At 41.8% G+C, this 6,000-nt stretch overlaps 1 pseudogene; it reads right to left on the reverse strand.

The window, feature by feature from the left end:
- Positions 1–5,008: 5,008 nt before the first annotated feature.
- Positions 5,009–5,127, reverse strand: LOC133510302 (5S ribosomal RNA; annotated as a pseudogene).
- Between the last annotated feature and the right edge of the window lie 873 nt (positions 5,128–6,000).

The following is a 6,000-nucleotide window of genomic DNA, read 5'->3' on the forward strand; positions in this document are numbered from 1 at the left end:
AATTCATCTTAAAGTTGTTTGAGGTCAGGGCTCTCACGTGCTTCCATCCAAAAATCTTTGGGTTTTTACAGTACACCCCCAAGACCTGCTCAGGCTGTCTCCAGCTTCAGCGGGCATGGTCATCCATCAATGCGCCCTTTAACGGAAGGTGGAGTAAAAGAGCAGTACAGACCACCTTTATCCTGCACTCTCAGGACACTCATTCATGCTCTTGGGAAGGAGAGCCACCGTGTATGTGTGTGTCGATGTGTGAGCACACTAACTCAAATACTATTGGGGAGTGAGAAAACACACCTTCTCCACTCATTTGCACACCCTCCACAGTATGTGTATCTGTGTTTTGTGTATGTTTTGCATCCCCTGTTACAGTATGCACACTCACTAACTGCAGTGGTTCTTTTCAATACAGCTAGATTTTTATTTATATTTATATAACAATCTTGATCTGAGGCAGTAAGTGGAGTTGTGCTGATAGTTGTAAGGTTCCAGGGTCCAATGTTAGAGCTGGGCCTACTGTGTGGACTATATTCTCCCTGTGCTTGTAACGGTTTCCTTTCTGTATTTCAAATTCTTACCACATTCCAAAAACATGCATCTGAGGTTGACTCAAAATTGACCATACACACTCAGTGTGAAGATTTGTATGAATGGTTGTTTGGACATACTGTGTGTTCTGTGATTGGCTACGAAGCAGTCCAGGGTGTATCCTGCTTCTCTCCCTGCCAATGTCAGATGGGATATTCTCTAGCTCTCAGGTGACAAATTCAGGGGCCAGATCTTGTCTGCGACATGATTTTATGTGGCCCCCGAAAGCAAATCGTGGTGTGTCAACTTTCATGGTCCTTGTACAAATCTGTGCCAAAATTTCAAATTCTCATATCAGAAATGATAACATTGAGAGATTCCAAGTATTTTTGTGTTGCCAAACATCAACAATAGTTGAAAAAAAACATTAACCTTGATTTCTGATTCCAAAACTAGTTCATAAATTTTATGTGTACCGTAATTTCCAGCCTATAAGCCGCGACTTTTTTCACACTCTTTCAACCCTGCGATTTATGTGGTGATGTGGTTAATTTGTACATTTTTTTTCCAACAGCCGCAATGGGGGCACTCGAGCAGAAAAAGTCATAGTGAGACAGGTGGAATATATGTGCCAAGGAAGTGACTTTTACCGGTCCGGCCCTGTTAGCGCTGCGCTAGCGCATTACTGCCGTGATTTTTTCCGGTATGTTTTTTTTTAACCGGTCCTGTTAGCGTAACACGGCGCTAGCGTTAGTGTTAGCACAGCACTAGTATTAGCGCAGCGCTAGCGTTAGAGTTAAACTCTCTGTGTCTTTCTTTGTAAATATCTCGTGTTTCAATGTGGGTTTCAATGTGGCCACTTGCGGCCTTTACACAGCTGCGGCGTACGTGTGTACCAAATGGTATTTCCTTTACACATTACTGGGTGAGGCTTATAACCAGGTGCGCTCTGTAGGCCGGGAATTACGGTATATATGATGAGGTGACTAAGATTTTTACGGTTTCACAGTCATAATGGCAATCTGAAATATACTGTAACTACAATATGGCCTGCGACAATAATGAGTTCGACATCCCTGCTATAGCTCATCTGTGACACTAATGAGGACAAACGGAATTGAAGTTGACTAAATCTTCAGTTTATTTTAATGACAGATCATGCAGTGGAACACTTGATCTTAAAGTAGACAGTGGAATTGCTTGTATACAAACAGCAAAGATTTATTCTCATCTTGAATACATTTTAAACAGTACACCAGGGCTTGAGGGTATAGGACACGGCAACAGGGATCACAACAAATTTCGCATGATGAAACTGACAAATAAATTAAACCTAAAGCGTTTAGACTGCTCAGCCTGCTTCATATGCAGGTATTGCCCCGCTCTCCTTTTTGTCATAACAGCTACGAAGACTTTATGCAACTTTCATTCCTGTTTTTGTACACTCTTTTAACCACATTCAGTTGAAAGGAGGTCTTCCCAAGTCACAAGCATCTCATCAGTGCAACTACATGAGAGTGGAACAATGGGATGATTGTCTTCCCTCCCCAATTGTGTGATTAAGATTCATAATATACGTAGATAAAGAGCTGCATTCAATTAAATAGGTCATTCCTTCTTCAGATTCAATGAAACACAGTGCCCTCATAACATAAGCTCTTGAAAGTACTTTACACGTGACCTGTGGAGTTTACGTTTGGTGATTTAGAAAAGAAATGTGTTCCCAGAGGAAGAAACGGAAATTGAATGGATGCGTTCGATGGCCAATCTGTTGCTGTAGAAAAAACTTTTTGGAATCACTCAAGCAATGGGCCCGATTCATTGATATGTAATAATTTTGTTGAATTATTCCAAGAAAGGAAAATTTCAAGTGAGATGTAATCATAATTCATCAGTATTTTGCAATATGAATACGTAAATATGGAAAACAAGTTGATGGAGCTCTAATCAGAGAATCAACCGAGCATGCTTTGGCCGTAGCTCCAGGTGAAGTCGGGATCTGCCTGCTGCTCCGTGTTATAACACTGACCTACATTCGCCCGTTAAGATTACCTCCTGAGTGCGTGACACATGTATGTAACATGATAAGACGTGCAGGTGGTCAGATTGCTGTTCAGGTTCAATAAAACTGCAGCCCAAGATCTCAATATGCTGTACAACTGGGCCTCTGAAACCTAAACAAAATCGTCAGGACTCAGACAAACAGAAATTGTAGAAAGAGGACAAATAGATGAATTTAGAACATGCAATGTGATTTATCAAACCCAAGACAAACTGTACGGGGTGATTTTGCATCTTCAAAAAGTCTGCCTGAAAAGCAAGTGCAAACCAATAAGCAAAGTGGTGGCAGCATAGTACATGCAAAATCATGGGCAATGTTTTGGCAATGGCAACCTTTTCTGCTAAGCCTTTCAAGGGTTCGGACAGACAAAATCAGAAACAACTGTAAGAAAAAAAAATTACACACATACAATCCTTTTGATGTGGCGTACACACACACATTTACTTTATTCCTCCCTGACAGTAAAAGCAAATCGGAGGTCTCCTACCCATAATCCCAAGTTTTTAAGACGTGTTCCAAGTTTAACTGTTACATAGTATGGATGCTGACATGTAATGGGAAATATAATTTCCACACACTTGGGACATTTTTGTGGTTGGTTGGTTCTCTGTTAGATCCATGAGAATTGAAGTTGACATACTTCTGTGGTCTATTATAATGGTGGAGCAGCCAGTTCGCCTTTCTTTGTGTTAACACAACCATCGTTGCTAATGTTGCTGTTTAAAGTTGTGTGCAGGCTTGTAAAAACATATCATGAGCGGAATGGATCATGCTGTTTACTTCAGCGATGATGTTATACATCAGTCAAGATTTGTTATTGTTCTGCACACTCCACTGTCAACTTTTAACCCCGTCTGAAACAAATACTATAAATGTTCACACTGTCATTGTGCTGTGGTGGCCGAAGCGTAATTCAACTTCGCACCTGGAGGGTCCTCTTAATGGAACCCAGCTATCTCTTACTGTTTTTATGCACGAATGAAATACAGTAAAAATAGACAAAGAAATGCTTGTGCGCACCCACAGATGCATGCAGATGCGCGCACGCACGCACACAAACACAAAAAAAACGTAGTATTGCATCATGGGAGTCAGAAAATTAAGTTTCTATGTAATTCCTTACTTTCACGGATGTGTGTACACACTGCAATCTCAGGCCCCTTCATTTAAAACGATGCAACTGTATGAATCTTGACCGCTGAGGATCGCTTTTCACAAGAGAAAATACTGTACATTCTTCCAAATGGTTAACATTTCTCTAGGTTGAGGGTTGTTATGTACTGTACGCATGTGCAGGCGTGAGCCACAAAACCTGGATGAGTCATAAAAGGCTCAAGGGATAACTGTGATTGAGGGGTGTGCTTATCATTCCCTGTGAGAACAACCCGCCCAACTGACCTATCCTCTCAGGTAGGGAACAGCTGGAAAGGAACCCTAAACATCTGTTTGTCGCATCAAGCTCAAACAGACACCTGTAAAACAAAGACATTGCTTATCATCACTGGAAAAGAGAAGGTTAGGGTTAGGCAATGTTGCTTACAATCTGACAGAGAAGGAACGTTCCGCGTCCCTAGAGCTATCTGCCCTCGCCGGGGATTGGATTGCCAAGGTTCCTGCCTCGGGCCACCGCCCAGCTCACACTCTTCCTGACCCCTGTGGCACCTCGAACAGGTGGTGAGCTCATGGGAAGAGGGGCCCCCACGTCCCCCTTTTGGACTGTGCCCACTGCAGGCCCGGCCTTCGAGCCCAACCTCCAGGACTGGTTCCAGAGGGGGGCCCGCAGTGACCCGTTTCAGAGCAAGGGAAAACGTCTTGCATTATTAGTATAGATCGAAGGGTTTTTTTGACACGTGCTTTGGTCCCACACCCAGGACCTGTTTGTGATTGGTGACTCTGCCAGGGGAATAAAGCCTCAGAAAACTAGCGCCAAAGGTCATTGGGACACACAACCCCCTGCACCACGCAAAGGCGACAGTTCAAGGAGAGATTTTTTTGTATTCATTAAAATAATGAAACAGGCGGATAACCTTCAGTTTCATAAAAAAAATATTCAAACTTGGAAAACTACCAAAAATGTTGTCAATTTTTTTTACATTACTAACCAAACGAGTAACTGAATCATAATCAGTTTTTGTTTATGCACTTCTGCATAGCCAATTTTAAATAATATCCTGTTTTTGAAAAAAGGAATATTATTGTTTTAATGTGATGCAATGATTAATTGAACAAGAAATCAACAGATTAATCAAATGTCAACATAATAACACTTGCAACCCTGTATGTATCTTCTTTTCCTTTCGGCTTGTCCCGTTAGGGGTTGCCACAGCGTGTCATCTCAGATGAACACATATTTGTTTGACACAGTTTTTATGCTGGATGCCCTTCCTGACGCAACCCTTCTGCATTTTAGCCGGGGAGAGAACCTTACAGCACCTGATTTTCCCAGGCAGTCTCCCATACAAGTACTAACCAGGGCCAAACCCGCTTAACTTCCGAGATCTGACGAGATCGGGTGTTCTCAGGGTAGCTTGGCCATAAGCTGCAACACTGTATGTATATTTACATTAATTTTACTTGTCAACAGACAGGCAAATGTATATATTTAAGGCAAATGTAAATAGTAAGAGGTGTTTTGAATATTTGTGTTCACAGAGAGTTAAACATTCATATATTGTGTGTATGTAAATGCACTTTTCGCCCAACATCAGATGGGACAGGCTCCAACTCCCAGTGATACCGATCAAGATCAGCAGATTAGAAAATGGATGAATGGATGTTCAATGGACAAACAAATATTGATATAACATGTATGGGGAAAAGGGTTTCCAGTAGGTTGTTTTTACTTAATTTAAAATGACTTTAATCACAATAAGTTTCCTGTCTGAAAATATCAAGGGGAAACAAAACATACTTCAGGGTTTCCTTAAAAATTTAGCTTTAGGTGTAACTTTGTCCCCTGTCTAAAAGCGGGGCTGTTCTATGTGGGTGTGTGCTCGCCTGGAGAAGGTGCACGACTGTTTGCACACCCGTCAACATGACCCGAGTGTTAATCTCAAACGGCCTTCTAGCCCCCAAACCCTCCATTCATCACAAGCGCAAAAGCAGCTGAGGTCTCAAGGTTAAAACTATACCTACTCCCAGTCTGTGATACTCTTATCTGCTCAAGTGTTTGTCTTCTGGGAATGAATGCATGAACTGAAGTCCACATCAGAAGAATGGAGAGCATGAAAAGAAATCAAATTGCTCCTACGGTAAACTACTTAAGTGATCTGAAGAGGTTCCGCACAGACAAAAGCCCAACCATTTCCCTTATGTTGCGTGTATGAGACTTGTTACATAATTCAGTGTTACTCTGGGAAGTCACCTGACGACTAACAAAAGGGCAAACAAAAACTAAAAAGATGCAATCCATC

Source organism: Syngnathoides biaculeatus, chromosome 12, assembly GCF_019802595.1.
Source record: "Syngnathoides biaculeatus isolate LvHL_M chromosome 12, ASM1980259v1, whole genome shotgun sequence".
In the NCBI taxonomy this organism is placed as follows: Eukaryota; Metazoa; Chordata; class Actinopteri; order Syngnathiformes; family Syngnathidae; genus Syngnathoides; species Syngnathoides biaculeatus.